This window comes from Octopus sinensis, linkage group LG6, assembly GCF_006345805.1.
Source record: "Octopus sinensis linkage group LG6, ASM634580v1, whole genome shotgun sequence".
Lineage (NCBI taxonomy): Eukaryota > Metazoa > Mollusca > Cephalopoda > Octopoda > Octopodidae > Octopus > Octopus sinensis.
This window is the reverse complement of record NC_043002.1, coordinates 90324611-90342110: the sequence shown is the minus strand read 5'-3', so window position 1 is coordinate 90342110 and position 17500 is coordinate 90324611. Positions and strand designations below refer to the sequence as shown.

General features: G+C 35.9%; 1 protein-coding gene across 6 annotated transcripts in view; it reads right to left on the bottom strand.

Moving 5' to 3' along the window:
- LOC115212914 (pleckstrin homology domain-containing family H member 2) overlaps nt 1-17500 on the bottom strand; it is a 1355391-nt gene that overhangs the window by 771859 nt on the left and 566032 nt on the right. The window contains exon 1 of one of the 6 annotated variants that reach the window (XM_036504158.1): nt 11204-11316. The exons of the other annotated variants lie outside the window; for them this stretch is intronic. The gene's annotated coding sequence lies outside the window, so the exon portion shown is untranslated. Of the gene's footprint in view, nt 1-11203; nt 11317-17500 lie in introns of those variants that run through there. 6 annotated transcript variants of the gene reach the window in all.

The window sequence follows — 17500 nt, the reverse complement described above, 5'->3', positions numbered from 1 at the left end:
AAATATATAAATATATGATAAATAAGACCCCCAAGGTATGATGAAAGGTTGTACCTGATTGATTTGGAAATTCGTTTTCCCAAATTATTTAAATTATATATTTATATATACATACATATAGATGTATATATATTTATGTGTATATAAATATGTATATAGATATATGTATATATAAGTATATATATATATATATATTGTTGTATTTAGGAATGGTCATTTTGACAGTTTAGCCAAAAAATTAGAAAAAACCTTTTATCAATTCAACAATGAAAAAATTTATAAATATATATATATATATATATAATATATATATATATATATATATATATATAATGGAGAAATTGTACAAAACGTATAAATGGATGATGAGTAAAGTACCGGCACATTTTGGATTACTTGCTATCTGTAGTCTAGTCTATTATATATTCCATCTCCTATTTTATTAATACTGTTACTACATATATATATATATATAGATATATATACACATATATGTATATACACACATATATATAGATATATATGTACACACATTATATATTGATGCATATCTTATATATATATATATATATATATACACACACACATATATATCTACAAACACACAAATACACACACACAGTACACATACACACATATGTAAATACACAAACACAATTATGCCTTTTTTTTTATGCCCTGAAAGTTCCAAGATCCAATAACCTCAAATTAATTATTTAAGGAAATAACCAAATAGATTATTATCGGAAAGTGATATCCATCAGTCAACATGTGCTTGATAATATCTCTATGGAACAAAGTAATTTCTCTAGTTCTACAATATGGTATTATGAGCTGGAAGAACTACCATGAGTTGAGATGGTTATCATCATAGTAAGTGTGAGTAGCATAAACAATACAAACTTATCAATATTATTGTGTTTGGTAGTTGTTACTGTTGTTGCTGTTCTTTAGCTCCTGGTAAGTCCTTTTCAAGCAAACTTATGATCAAAGATATTCTAATCATGAACCTTTTGTCTTTTTTTTCTTTCTTTTTTTTTGTTTTTTTTTTGTTTATTACTTCAGTCATTAGACAGTGACCATGCTGGAACATCACCTAGAAGAATTTAGTTGAAAAAATTGACCCCAGTGCTTTAAAAAAAAACATTTTAGTTTTTAAAGTCTAACATTTGTTTTAGCAGTCTCTTTTGTCAAATTGCTAAGTTACAAGGACATAAACAAACCGACACTTGTTGTCAAATGGTCCTGGGGGACAAACACAAACAGACGTGCAAACACACACACAAGCGTGCATGCACACACACACACACACACACATGCATTCATGAGGGGATGCTGAGAAGTTTCGGGCTTTGGATGAAAGAAAATACATGAGGATCAGTCAATTAGGATTTTTATTCAACATATTTCCCTCTCAGATTCACATACTTATTGCAGCAGTTCTTCAGTTTTTCTAAGTCCTGGTAAGGAACTCAGTTATGCCTCCAATCAAGCCTTTCATGATACCCTTAAGGTCAATCACTTTTCAGCCCAGTACCCACTCATGTATATGCATGTGTATATATATGTGTATATATATATATATATATGTATGTGGAACAAATATAGTATTATTGGACGCTCAGGAAAGAAGGGAAAAAGGAGGGTTTAACATTTCAAGCAGAGCTCTTCATCGGAAACATAGGAGAAGGAAAGATCCAGAGAAGGGAAGACAGAGGAAAAAAATCGCCAACGGTACACACGAGGTCACATTTTGAAAGACCTATATATATATATATGTATGTATGTATGTGTTTTTATTTGTTTTTGTCTCCCTGCCACCATCATTTGACAACTGATGTTGGTGTGTTTATATACCTGTAACTTAGCAGTTTAGCAAAAAAGACCAATGGAATAAGTTGTGACCCCTTTCGGTCATGAATGACCATGGGATTGCATCCAGAGAGTTACCCTTCGAGGCACAAGTCTGAGCAAGGTTGTTTATGGATGACCAACAGTCGCCCATGCATACTGGCCACCCCTCTCCACGCCACCAATGTTATGCAAGGGAAAGGCAAAGGCCCATACAGCTTGGTACCAGTAACGTCGCAGCTCATTTATTAACGTGCAAGTGGCTGAGCATTCCACAGACACATGTTCCCTTAACATAGTTCTTGGGGAGATTCAGCGTGACACAGAATGTGACAAGGCTGGCCCTTTTGAAATACAGGTACAACAGAAACAGGAAGAAATAGTGAAAGAAAGTTGTGGTGAAAGAGTACAGCAGGGTTCATCACCACCCCCTGCTGGAGCCTTGTGGAGCTTTAGGTGTTTTCACTCAATAAACACTCACAATGCCCGGTCTGGGAATCAAAACTGCGATCCTACAACCACAAGTCCGCTGCCCTAACCACTGAACCATTGCATCTCCATAATGGAATAAGTACTAGGCTTACAAAGAGTAAGTCCAGGGGTCAATTTTTTTGACTAAAACATGTAAAAGAATAAAATATAAGGAGAGAGAGAGAGAGGCGGGGGATTCATATAAGCGGTTAATCAGTTCAGTTGCCATGAGGAATGAAGAATCCAGCATTTCAGCCATTTATCCTTTTTCATCTGACCATTAGGAAGAGATCCTTCAGCTAATGTCTTTCTTTCTTTTCTCTGATCTATATCTATAAATCATATCATTATTTCCTCATCAGTGAAGCCAAATTTCTGAAGGCAGCACCCATAGCTTGTGTTGGGTTATATTAATATATAGCTCATGCATGATAATGGTGGTGGTGTCAGTGGTGGTGGTGTTGGTGGTGGTGGTGGTGTCGGTGGTGGTGGTGTTGGTGGTGGTGGTATTAGTGGTGGTAGTGGTTGTGTTGGTGGTGGTCAGCTTATGAAACCTCCACCAATGTGGGTGGTGGAGCACTAAATACCCTTGTAACAAAGTGGAAAGAGAGAGTGGAGATATGGTACTTGCTTCCATATATCAACAGTCTGATATATGGTAGTGGTTGTGTTGGTGGTGGTCAGCTTATGAAACCTCCACCAACGTGGGTGGTGGAGCACTAAATACCCTTGTAACAAAGTGGAAAGAGAGAGTGGAGATATTGTACTTGCTTCCATATATCAACAGTCTGAAGCCATTCACTATCAGAGCTGGCTTAGCAGCATTATATGCCCCTGACAAAACAAAACACTGGACTCTACAGTATCTATTGGTAGCAAACCACAAAGTACATAGATCAGAATTGGGCCCCTAGACCTGTAAGGTCCCCAAGCAACTGCCTGGTGTACCCATACCTTAAGACAGCAGTGCTCATTGTCCTATTATACACAATTCCCTATCATCATCATTGTCATCATCTGCAGTTTAATCTCACCCCTACTTTTTCCTTTTCTTTTCTGTTTCTTTGTATTTAAATGTTACAATTTAAAACGTGAGCAAAGAAATAGGTTTCATTAATTAATTCTGAATGTATTAGTTACATTCATTTAATTAACTCTGAAACAATTGAAAATAAAAAAAGAAGATAAAGTAAAACATGAAATATGCTGAGATTTAAACTCAAAACTAACACAAAATATTTTGTTCATTCCTACAGTTTCTACACAAATTCTACCAAACTCAAAGAAACAATATACAAAACTAAATCAATACGAAAAGATATGTATGTACATGCAATGTAAATTTAAGATAAGTACATTCAATAATATACACCAGTAAGTCCATTCTTATATAAAAGTATGTATACATTGAGAAATCACAAATAAATAGATATATTTGGTGACAGAGTACAGTATTCTGTTTTGGCAAGGCAACAAAACCTAGAATCAAGAGGCTTTGATTCTAAATAAACTTGGCAAAGAGTAAAGTTTTAGAAAGTAAGAAAGAAGACAGAAACCTGCTGCTATCAGGGAAATACCATGTTTGATATTTAGTGAAGGAGTAAGAAGGAACTCCACATAGTGTATCCAGTGTGAACTATGGGTGCACATGAGATGTACTGAGATCACAGGCAGGCTGGCAGCAAATAACGATTTTGATGTGGTAGATGCATGGGAGTAGTTAGCAGTCAGTGCAGTTGTTAAATAAATTCCTTTCAATACTCAGAAAGCTCCATAGAATTAGATGATAGCTTCAGTCACCTAGGCAAGCTAATTAGTAGTGGAGGAGAGTTTTTTTTTTTCACAATACCCACCACCACTACTAGACTTAGAATAGGGTTGTAAAAGTTAGGGGACCTATAGCCTCGACTGATAAGAAAAGGAGTTTCTTATCAAATAAAAAGTACCATTTATTTTGGTGAACAAGCCAACAGAGTATACAGTGTAAACCTGTTGTGTAAACATTCAAATATCATCACTTTTTTTTTCAAATTTTGCTGCTGTTTCACGTGAAGTTTTTGGTCTTCCAAAGTTAACTTCATGTGTAAGTCAATTTACCATTCTATGGCTGTAAATGATGGCCTGAATAATTTGATTTGCATGCCAGAATATATGGTAAATTGTTAACTGTGATGCTGTATAATAATATACAGTACTCAGGTGCACCACAACTCATCAAAAAAAGTACTTAGAATATGCACAGGAAATAAACAGTGAATAGGTCTCAAGAAAAAAAGGTGGGGGAAGAATTGGGTGTGTGAGGTGCATCAGGTGTACTGTTAATGAATTTCAAGAAACATGGTAATTTTGAAGGTAATTTTGGCGTTAGGAAGGGTATGGCATTAGGAAGGGCATCCAGCCGTAGAAACATTGCCATATCAGACTGGGCCTGGTGCAGCCTTCTGGCTTCCCAGACCCCAGTTGCACCGTCCAACCCATGCCAGCATGGAAAGCGGATGCTAAACGATGATGATGATAGTGGTAGAATAAGAGTACTGAATGTAAAGGGTGTGAGAAAGACAGAAAAGAAATGAAAGGAGCATGCTCCACTGGATGTGCAATGCTGGTGTACATGAACAACAAGGCATAGATGAGATGAAACCATAAAATTGGCATGTAGAATGCAAGAGAGATCACTGCATTGGTATGATTATGTAATGTGCACTGATGATGACAAATGGAATAGGAAGTGTCAGAGATCAGAGTGGAAGGAACCTATTGAAGAGGAAGACCAAGAAAAAACATGGTTAGAAGTAATGAAAGATGATCTCAGGATATTGAATTTCATAATGGAGATGGCAAAGGAAGATAACAATTAGGAAGACACTGCATTAGAGAAGGCCAAACCATTCAACCCATGCAAGCAAGAAAGGGGGAAATGGATGGAATATTAATAATGATGATTAGGAGGAAAATAGATTAATTTAGCTGGGAACTAAAAACACAAAAAAAGATATTTTGTAAAATAAATCGTGTATCATAATCACAACACTCACAATGAAATATTGTCATTAAAAATAAATTGTGCACTACCACAGTAACATTATAACCAACACAGTCACAACAACATCACCATAACAACACCACTACATCCAACACCAACCAATGCCATCAGGTAAACAAGAGAATCTTTAAGTAGTAGTCATTTAACATGATCGAAAGAGCAGCCAAATCTTCCTGAAATCATACACTACTGTTTTTTTAAATAAAGAAAGAGAATTAAATAATATAATCCTTGATCTTTATTTTCAAAGAGATGGGATGGTCGTGGCTGGAACAGTTCTGATCATAGATTGGCTCTTTTAGAACTGACATAAGACTAAACAGCAATAATACTATCTTTTATCTTTTGTTTCAGTCATTAGACTGCAGCAAAGCTGGGGAACTACTTATCAACCTCAGTACTTATTTTCTTTTGAAGCCTAGTGCTTATTCTATCGATCCCGTTTGCTGAACTGCTAAGTTATGGGAGATATAAACACACTGACACCAGTTGTCAAGTGATGGGAGTGACAAACATAGACACAAAGACACACACACACATATGACAGGCTTCTTTCAGTTTCTTCTATCAAATCCGCTCACAAGGTTTTGGTTAACCAGATGCTATTGCAAAAGACACTTGCCCAACAAGCCATGCAGTGAAACTGAACCTGGTACCATATGACTGGTAAGCAAACATCTTACCTCACAGCCACACCTGCACCTAATTACTACCAGCAACAACAATCACATTAATATCAATGCTACCATACAGGAGTGGCTGTGTGGTAAGTAGCTTGCTAACCAACCACATGGTTCCGGGTTCAGTCCCACTGCGTGGCACCTTGTGCAAGTGTCTTCTACTATAGCCTCGGGCCGACCAATGCCTTGTGAGTGGATTTGGTAGACGGAAACTGAAAGAAGCCTGTCGTATATATGTATATATATATATATATGTATGTGTGTGTGTGTTTGTGTGTCTGTGTTTGTTCCCCTAGCATTGCTTGACAACCGATGCTGGTGTGTGTTTACGTCCCCGTCACTTAGCGGTTCGGCAAAAGAGACCGATAGAATAAGTACTGGGCTTACAAAGAATAAGTCCTGGGGTCGATTTGCTCGACTAAAGGCGGTGCTCCAGCATGGCCGCAGTAAAATGACTGAAACAAGTAAAAGAGAAAAGAGTATACTCATGGATATAACATGCATAAAATGATAAATACAATGATAAATAACAGTGGCGATAAAGAACAAAATTTATGGTAACAATTGCCAAAACAACAACAACAACAACAGGACCAACAAATAACAACAACAATAGGCAAAAGAGCAAATAATGAAGGTGTTGGGGCGGAGTAGAATAGAATTGATGGAATTTTTAAAAAAACTATAAAAGACCTTGTTTTCTTCCTGGCTACTCCTACCCACCCTTATATAATGCACAGGGGGGTAGCCATGTATCTCCTCTCTAGCAAGGCACCTGTGCTTGTCTCTCTACCATACTTTAACCTCCCAACAACTAGCAAAGTTCCACTACCCCTTCTCTATCTCAAATACTCTCCCCGCCCCCACCACTTAGTCAATGTGGGTTTTTTTCATTTCTTTTGTTCTTTTACTGTTTCATTAATTACTTGTGCCAATGGTAGGGAAAAAAACTACATATCCTGTATGCATTCTAAAGTGGTTGGCATTAGGAAGGGCATCCAGCTGCAGAAATATATATATAGAGAGAGAGACACACATATATACATATATACATATATACATATATACATATATAAAGGCGGCGAGCTGGCAGAAATGTTAGCACGCCGGGCGAAATGCGTAGCCGTATTTCGTCTGCCGTTACGATCTGAGTTCAAATTCCGTCGAGGTCGACTCTGCCTTTCATCCTTTCGGGGTCGATAAATTAAGTACCAGTTACGCACTGGGATCGATGTAATCAACTTAATCCATTTGTCTGTCCTTGTTTGTCCCCTCTGTGTTTAGCCCCTTGTGGGTAGTAAAGAAATACATATATACATATACTTATATATATATATATATGATGATGATGATGATGATGATGATATATATATATATATATATATATATAGAGAGAGAGAGAGAGAGAGAAAGACAGAGAGAAAGGCAGACAGACAGACAGACAGAGAAAGAGAGAGAGAAACATACATATACAAATATATGCGCACATATATACTCTGGCTGAATGTATAAACTTAAGGATGATAAACATTTTTATACAAAGTTCCAGGTTCAATCCCACTGCGTGACATCTTGGGCAGGTGTCTTCTTCTATAGCCTCAGGCTGACCAAACCCTTGTTAGTGGATTTGGTAGGTGGAAGCTGAAAGAAGTTCGTTATATATATATATATACATATATATATATATATATATATATATATATATGTTTGTCTGTCTGTGTTTGTCTCCCTACCATCGCTTGACAATCGGAGTTGGTGTGTTTATGTCCTTGTAACTTAGCAGTTCAGCAAAAGAGACCAATAGAATAAGTACTAGGCTAGGCTTACAAAGAATAAGTCCTGGGGTCGATTTGTTTGACTAAAGGCAGTGCTCTAGCATGGCCACAGTCAAATGACTGAAACAAATAAAGGAATAAAAGAAAGAATAAAAGAATTTTTTTTTTTCCCCTTCTTCAATATGAAAATTACACAGAAGAAAAATTTAGTGTTTCAATTTTAATGCATATCCATGTTAATTCTAGGAAATATTGAAATTTTGAATTAAGGTAGCGATTAAACTTTCTTTATCAAAAATTTTAACTTTAATTATTTAATTACCGAGTTATGTCTCCTCAGGTACTCTATTGTTAGTGTGAGGACAGGTAAGCATATACTTTATAGAAGTATCTGCAGTAATTACCAAATGATTACAACTAGGTGAATAATTCCAGATATTTATACAGATTTCTACATTCGAAGACAGCCATGGGTAACTGTTCTTGAGAAGGGGACCACATGAGACATTGCTTGTCATCAGGTGATCTGAGACTGTCTATGACTTGTTCAAACGTACATACATGTGTATACACTCCTACATATGCATATGTTCACTCACATATCCATACACAAACATGAACACTCATATATACAAACATATATTGGTTTTAAATTTTGGCACTGAGCCAGCAATTTTAGGGGTGGTGTAAGTGAGTTACATTGACTTGGTACTTATTTCAACTGGTATTTATTTATTTTGTATGACCCCAAAATGACGAAAGGCAAAGTCAACTTCAGCAGAATTTAAACTCAGAACACGAAGACAGATGAAATGGCACCAAGCATTTTTCCTAGTATGCTACTAATTCTGCCAGCTTGCGACTTTCATATATACAAACATATATTGAAAACATAACACACACACATGTTGAAACCATGCCAAAACAGATACAGAACACGTGCAGCTTTCCAACTGGTCAGCTCCTGTCAAACCATCCAACTCATGCCAGCATGGAAAGCAGATATTAAATTATGACGATGATAATGAATAAATGGATCAGCAATGTAAAACAATGAAGGCCCTATGTTTTAGAAGAGAGAGAGGTCAAAGGAACTGTGTGATGTGCATGCCTTTCTAAGTCTTATTTACAGTATCATTGAATTGAGATGACTTTAACAAGGAACTGAACCCTAAAACTTATATTTTGCATTGTGACATACCAACAATAATATTTTCTAACACAGTCAGAAGGCCACAAATTTGGTACTAGGAATGGGGTCAATCAAATATATCAACTCCAGTTCTTGACTGCTACATTATTTTATCAACTGGGGAAGGATGTCTATAGCAAGATTTGAACTCAGAATGTAAAGAGCTGGCTTGTCAGAAGCTCCATCACTCCTAATAATAATAATAATAATAATAATAATAATAATATAATAATAATAATAATGATAATAATAACAACAACAACAACAATAATAATAATAATTATTATTACTGTTATTATTATTATTATTATTATAATTATTATTATTATTATTATTATTATTATTATTATTATTATTATTATTATTATTATTATTATCATTATTGTTATTATTATTATTACAATAACCCTTTCTATTATAGGCAAAAGGCCTGAAATTTTGGGTGAGGTGGGGGCAGTCAATTAGATCAACCTCAGTACACAACTGGTACTTAATTTATCAACCCTGAAAGGATAAAAGGCAAAGTCGACCTCAACAGAATTTGAACTTAGAACTAAGGACAGACAAAATGCTGCTATGCATTTTGTCCAGCATGCTAATGATTCTAACAACAACAACAATAATAGTAATAATTGTTTCAAATTTTTGCACAAGGCCAGCAGGTTTTGGAGGAGGAGCTATGTCAATTAAATCAGCTCCAGTGCAGAACTGGTACTTATTTTATTGACCCCAAAAGGATGAAAGGCAAAGTCAACTTCAGTGGAAATTGAACTTAGAACATAAAGATTGGCGAAATGTCGCTAAGCATGCTCAGCATGCTAAAGATTCTGCCACTAATAATAAAATTGGTTTCATATTTTGGCACCAAGCCAGTAATCTTAAGGGAAGTGCAATTCAATTACATTGAGCCTAGTGTTCAACTGGTACTTGTTTTATCAACCCCTGAAAGTATGAAAGGCAAAGTAAACCCTGATGAAATTTGAACTCAGAACGTAAAGACAAACAAAATGCCACTAAGCATTTTGCCTGATGTGCTAACGATTCTGTCGGCTTGCCACCCTGCCTGCCAAAATAATAATGTTTTCGAATTTTGGCACAAGACCAGCAATTTTAGAGGAGGGGGTAAGTCAATTTCATCAACTTTAGTCATTCAACAGGTACTTATTATTATTATTATTATTATTATTATTATTATTATTATTATTATTATTATTTTATTATTATTATTATTATTATTTATATCATCATCATCATTAAATGGTAATGATAATAACAACAGGAAGAGTATGAAGCAACAGTAGTAGAAAGTGGAAAGGAAGGGGGCAAGAAATGAAGAAAGTGAAAAGGAAGAAAATCACTCTGCTAATGAAGTATATTAGTGAAGAAGGTGAAGCTGGAAGAGTGACAATAAATGTTGAACAAGACTTGAACGATCAAGAGAAGAAGACTGTGCCAGGTTTACCGCCTTAACAATGATAATATTGATAATAATATTAATACTGTGAAAAGAATCTTTCACATGAGTTATGAATTATATCCAAGGATCTAACTGAAAAGAAAAGAAAAGAAAAAAGATCAACTGGTTCCAACTAAGAATTGGAAATGGATAGCAGATGTTGCTGCTACACATCTGCATTCAACATGTTGATGATGATTATGATGTTGATGACAATGATGATGATGATGATGATGATGATGATTATGATGATGATGACAGTGGTAATTATGATGACAATGACAAAAATGGTAACTATAATGATGTTGATAATAATGATGAGGATGATGTCAGTGATAATGATGATGATGATGATGATGATGATTATGATGATGATGACAGTGGTAATTATGATGACAATGACAAAAATGGTAACTATAATGATGTTGATAATAATGATGATGATGATGTCAGTGATAATGATGATGATGGTGATGGTGATGATGATACCTAATGTAAAAAATTAATCTGATAAAGACCAAATCAAACAACAAAATAATAGCCAAAATTATCTGGAAATACCAAAATCTATCACAAAAAAAATCATTTCTTCAAGAATAAATAAATCAATCAAATATAAGATAATAAAATAAGTTACTATTCTTGTGGTTTTAGAAACAAAGCCAGTGGAATGGTGAAAAAGTGGACCAAAGATTTAAGGGTAGAATGGATGTTTACAATAGACAATAGACTTACTCCATTGTTTCTGGCGTTCCATCATTTAAGGGGTTCAAATCCCTTAATTTTGTCTGCCCCAGGGTAATAAAGCCAGCAGCATTCTTTAAAACCGACTTGCCTTCCTTCTCCCCAGCTATGAACTAAACAGGCAGACAGATACACATACCTACATACCTATACATATAGATATATATATGCATGGATATATGTATATATTTGTGTGTGTGTGTGTGTGTGTGTGTGTGTGTGTGTGTGTGTGTGTGTATACATACACATTTGTATGTGTATGTGTATGTATATGGACACATACGTATAGTAGTTTGCTTCACAAAGATTCTAGCTTCAACACATAGCCAAACATCACTACCACCATTCAGTAACTAATACTAGGTGCCACAGAAGAAATAGTAGTAGTAGTAGTAGAGTTAGGTGGGTGGGGAGGTAAGAAATCAGGGGTAGAAAGAGAGACAGAGAGAGACAAAGAACGACAGAGGTAGGAAGGGAGGAAGAAAGTGATGAGGAAACACAATATGGAGAAAGGTGAAGGGGAGGGAGAAAGATACACAGCTGTAAAAGAAGTAAAAGACATGTAATATGATTTTTTATTGTTTTTTTTTTTTTCAAATAGCAGCACCTCAAAGTAACAGCAGTACCATTTCCCACCCTATTCCACTACCACCACCACCACCATCGCCATCACCACTATCACCAATACACAGAATTTCTGTCTGCTTCTTCTCTGCTAGAACCACACCCATGTTGTACAGTCCCTAAAACTTATATACTTTTCATGTAAGTTGCTAAAGATATGGCTTCCCAATCTATTCTTGACTTTTCAATAGATGGCTGTACACATGTCAAGGAAATGCCATGTGTGTGTATGTATGCATGTAGTTATCCATGGATGGGTGTTTATTGTGTGTGTGTGTGTGTCTATGTGTCTTTGTGACCTCTGCCCTCTTAAAAATAAATTTCAAATTTCTCCAGGTGAGTTTAAATTAAATAGACCAAAGTCTTTTGCAATAAAAGTCATAAACAGGAGACAGGTAGACAGAAAGTTATATCAACTGAAATTATTAGGGTACACGTGTGCTTGTGTGTGTTTTGTGTGTGTATGAGGAGGGTATAATAATAAATTATTATTATTATTATCATTATTATTATTATTATTATTATTATTATTATCATTATTATTATTATTATTATTATTATTATTATTATTATTATTATTATTATCATACAAGAATGTTCTTGGAAGTGACCTCAAAATTTTGGCCAACTAAGCTATTGTCAGTTGTCAGGCAGTCCAATGATGACATCGTTGGCTGGAACTTCGAAGTCACTAAAAAACATTTTTGTATAAGAATAATAAATTTATACTCTACAAAAGTATAGAGTAACCCTTGTTTTTATTATAACTCTGTGTGTGTGTATAGCTGTCTGGTTAAGAAGCTTGCTTCCCAACCATGTGCATAGCATCTTGGGCAAGTGTCTTCTACTATAGCCCCAGACCAACCAAAGCCTAGTGAGATGGATTTGGTAGACGGATACTTAAAGAAGCCCATCGTATGTGCATATATGGGTGTGGATGTACCCTTGCCTTGACATTACATGCTGGTTATAATGGAGCATCATTGTCATACAAGAGTTGTTTTTTGTTTCCAGTCTTCCTTGAAAAACATGTTTGGCGATAGGAAAATAATACCTTGCTCAGAAACAAGGTCAGGGTTGGCAACAGAAAAAGCATCCAGCCATAGAAAATCTGTCTCAACAAATTCCATCTGACCTCATGCAAGCAAGAAAAAGTTAATGTTAAAACAGTGGTGGTTGTGGAGGTGGTGGTGGTGGTGGTGGTGTTGGTGTTGGTGGTGGTGGTGGTGGTTTGGTGGTGGTGTGTGTGTGGGTGATGGGTGTGTTTTGGGTGGTGGGTGTGTTTTGGGTGGTGGTGGTGGTGGTGGTGGTGGTGGTGGTGGTGGTGGTGGTGGTGTTGGTGTTGGTGGTGGTGGTGGTGGTGGTGGTGGTGGTGGTGGTGGTGATGGTGGTGATGATGCAAAACCTCAGAACTATATTCATCCTTAATGTACAAGTCCCCCGCTTTACTTACAGAGGAGGGGAACTGAGAATGTGCAACATTCATGATTTAAATATTTGAAAAGTTTCAAACATCACGCAATCAGTTAAAAATCTATTAGGCTTAAAGCAACAATTAAAAATCAGCTGAATCTAAAAGAACAGTTACAAATGAAAATCTTGTCATTCTGTCTTGAATAAAATAAAGTTTACTTTGTGTGAATTATTGTTGTCTCAGTAGACAGATTTATGTGTTCCTACCATGACCATTCCATCTCATTATCAGACACTCTATCAATGATTGTATTGTCATTAAGCTCTACAGATCTCCCAGGATAATGCTCGGCTCCTAGACTGTAGTCTCCAGCTTGGAATTTCTAGAGCCACTATTGACATTAGCTTATGCTTATTGCCCAATCTCCATATACTGCGTTAATATTCCTCACACTTTTCATTGCATTGTTGCCTTTATTGAACTTATGAAGCAAAATATGCTGAATATGCACATTATAGCTTTGAGAAAATAACTGTTAAAATCAAACTGCACTCTTCAAGAATAAGAACAAAGTAAAATTAAGAATAAGGACACGGTAAAATTACTACCTGCTTTTATAGTAAGTTGGGACAGGTAGTTTATCCCAACCCCCTCTGACTTTTAGCTTATGCAGTTGAAAAAAACTGCATCAATTATGGGATGACCCAATAGATATGGATATAAGCTTTTATAAAATTTACACTACTGTCAAGTGTAACGCACATTTATTCATATTGCTTTGAAGTAACTATGCATTATCTCGTAGCTTTGAGATTTCAATGATGTGATTGTTTATTTTTAGAATGACATTGTAGGGTAAGTGTGAGATACCAGATCCAGCTGGTTTGAACATAAAACAGTTAGAATATTCAGACCAGATATGGCCTGTTTCAATGCAAAAAAGTTTGTTCAAATTTTATTTATATTAACATAAATGAACTAAAACTAATTTCAAAAAAATATTACTATGTAAGAATGGCTATTAACCCTTTCGTTACCAGCCTGGCTGAAACCAGCTCTGGATCTGAGTACAAATGCCTTGTTTTCAAAAGTTTTGAATTAAAATCTTCCACCAAACCTTAGTCACAATTTATGTTCCTAACACTAGCTGAATGATAACTAAGCTATTTTACTAAATTCTTTGTTATATTTAAAATAACTGAGAGAAAAACAGCATCTCAAAATATATACAGTAACGAAAGGGCTAATATGTATTTGGGCAGAAATATGCCTCTGCTACTAATTAAAATTGTGATGATAGAAAGGTTTGTCATAAGTTTGAACTCAAATGTCACATTTATAAAATAAATGATTCCTTAGATGAAAAGACAGAAGTCCAGAAAAATTAATGGAAATATAACTGAAGCTAACTATATATTCATTTATATCTATAAATGGACCACCGACATTACTGTAAGATTTATTCCAATACATGTATAATTATTTTCCTTCTGTATAAATATTGTCAAAATGATATTACAGCCACAACATACAATAGAAAGACAAGAAAACAGTCAGACAAACATAATAAATACCACAAAACAGGAAGAATCAGACAACCAAATAAGTAAATAATAATAGTAGTAGAATATAACTGAATAAAGAATGAGGAAATGAGTGACCAAATACTATTACTAAACAGGATAAAAATCTGATGGCAGAACAGTGGTGGATGTTAGGGCAAGAGTATAACTTCAAAAAAATTATGTCTAAAACCAGTCCACAGATCTTGTTTTCTCTGTGTTTTGCAATTTGTATCAAAAGGACCGCCAACAAAATTTTACTCTAACAATATAAATTTGAATAATTACCAACTATCACAGCTCATCACACCTCTCTCTCTCTCTCTTCCTCCCTCCTCCTCTCTTTCTCTTCATCCCTCCTCCTCCTCTCTCTCTCTCTCTTCCTCCCTTCCCCCCTCTCTCTTTCTCTCTCCCTCTTCTCAATCTCATGCACTCTATGTATCTTATCTATCATTGGTTTCTGTTTCATTATTTGTTTCCTATTAGCTACATTTCTCCTGTTTTTCTTTACTTACCCTCTGCTAGTGTCTAGTTTATGACAACCTAAAACTATCATATACTTACAACTAGTTTTACTATATATGGTAATAATATCCAACATGAAATTACATTCTTTCTTCCTTCTACTCAATAAATTTACCTTCACACATTATTTTGTCTTCACAATTCTTTGTCTACATCTATTTTCTTTGTGATAAAAGTTTCATGATATCAGCATTTATTTCTTTATTTACCCACAAGGGACTAAACATAGAGGGGACAAACAAGGACAGACAAAGGGATTAAGTCGATTACAACGACCCTAGTGCGTAACTGGTACTTAATTTATTGACCCCGAAAGGATGAAAGGCAAAGTCGACGTCGGTGGAATTTGAGCTCAGAACATAATGGCAGACGAAATAGCACTAAGCATTTCACCCGGCATGCTAACGTTTCTGCCAGCTCACCGCCTTGATACCAGCACTTGAGGGGTAGCCATGTCCTCAACACAACTAAAGGGACCTTACAACTCCCAAGTTTCTGCTTGCTCAGCAGCCTTTTTATGAACTGAGACACATGAGTGATAGAGGCATGAGTGATGTTAAAGAGAGAGGTGCATGATAAAGGGAGGAGTGGTAGGAGTCTATGCAGTATTGTGAAATAGATGTGTATACAAGGCAATACAGTAGGACTGAAATGGCAGCAAGATGATAGCAGTCTATGTCACCCAGAAAATAGTGCAATGATAGGGGCTCAAAAGGTGTGGGAGAAAAGGAATGAGAGGACGCTGACAAACAGTGTAACATAGGATGATGACAGGCAGTATAGAAAGGGAGGGTGAAGGTAGACTGAACTAGGCCCAAGTGGTCCAGTGTAGCCCCTTATACATAGGTTGTGAAATAGGCTGAAGTGGTCATGTGAAGAGAGTGGTGATAGAGGAAATGGAAAGTAGATGAGTTCTGTACTAGCAAGTAGTAGAAAAGAGTGATAGAGTGAGGGTTAGAAGAAGAAACAGGAGCAGTGGTATCTTTAGCTGCACAGACTGAAAACAATGTATGATGAACAAAAGAGACCCACAGCCATAATCAGTGGATCTCTTCTGTTCACTCTATATTGATTCTGGATGAACAAAAATAAAAAATGGGAATTGAGTTGAGGAAGAACTGAGGGGTACTTCTCTTCGCACTCCATAGATTATGACAACAAGCGTTCCAGTTGATCTGATCAATAGAACAGCCCACACATTGAAATTAAGGAGCAAGTGGTTGAGCACTCCAAGGCACATGTGCCCTTAACATAGTTCTCAGGAAGATTCAGCCTGACACAGAATGTGACAAGCCAGACGCTTTGAAAAACAGGTACTACTCATTTTTGTTAATTGAGTGGACGGGAGAAACATGAAATAAAGTGTCTTGCTCAAGGGAACAATGCACAGCCTGGTATCGAACTCACAATCTCATGATCTTGAGCTCAGTACACTAACCATGAAGCCAAGCACCCCCCCCCCGGGTACTTATCTACTGATTTGGTTTCATGGTGAATTTTATATCTATATTTTAGTAAATTGTGATTGATTAGCTATTTGAAGGTCTTCTTTAATTTTAAAGTGAAATTTAATGAATCATGAAGAATTTTTGATTGCAACCTTCAACCATACTTACAGCATGCTTATATTAGTTGGTTCCTGAAAGTCACAGATATGTTCCAACTTATGCAGGGAAAATCATTTATCTTTTATCAACCTATGTTACTGTCGCCATATATATTGTAAAGGAGGAAGGTGATTTAGTGGACTAATGACTTATCACCAGAACCACAGAGGGAAACACTCACATAGGGATAAACAACATCCAACAACCTTTTTAGGCCACCCCATTATTGTCCCATTATTCTTCAAGACTGCCCCTAAATCTTTTCGCTGCCCCCAGGGGGCAGTACCGTCCACTTTGGGAACCACTGCTTTATATCATTATCTATTTTAATAGGAACTAAAATATCACACATTTCCTTTCATTGCATGCACTCATTAAATTCTTAATTAACTGAGATTTGAGGGGTCATCTTCCTAACACTTTTCATCAGAATTACCTCTTTAAATTAATGATTCTTTCTCCTCCTCCTCCCCCTCCTTACATCATATATAAACTTTAAGTAATTAATACATTGTTTGGTCATCCAAAACATTAAAAGAAGAAAAATGGATTCACT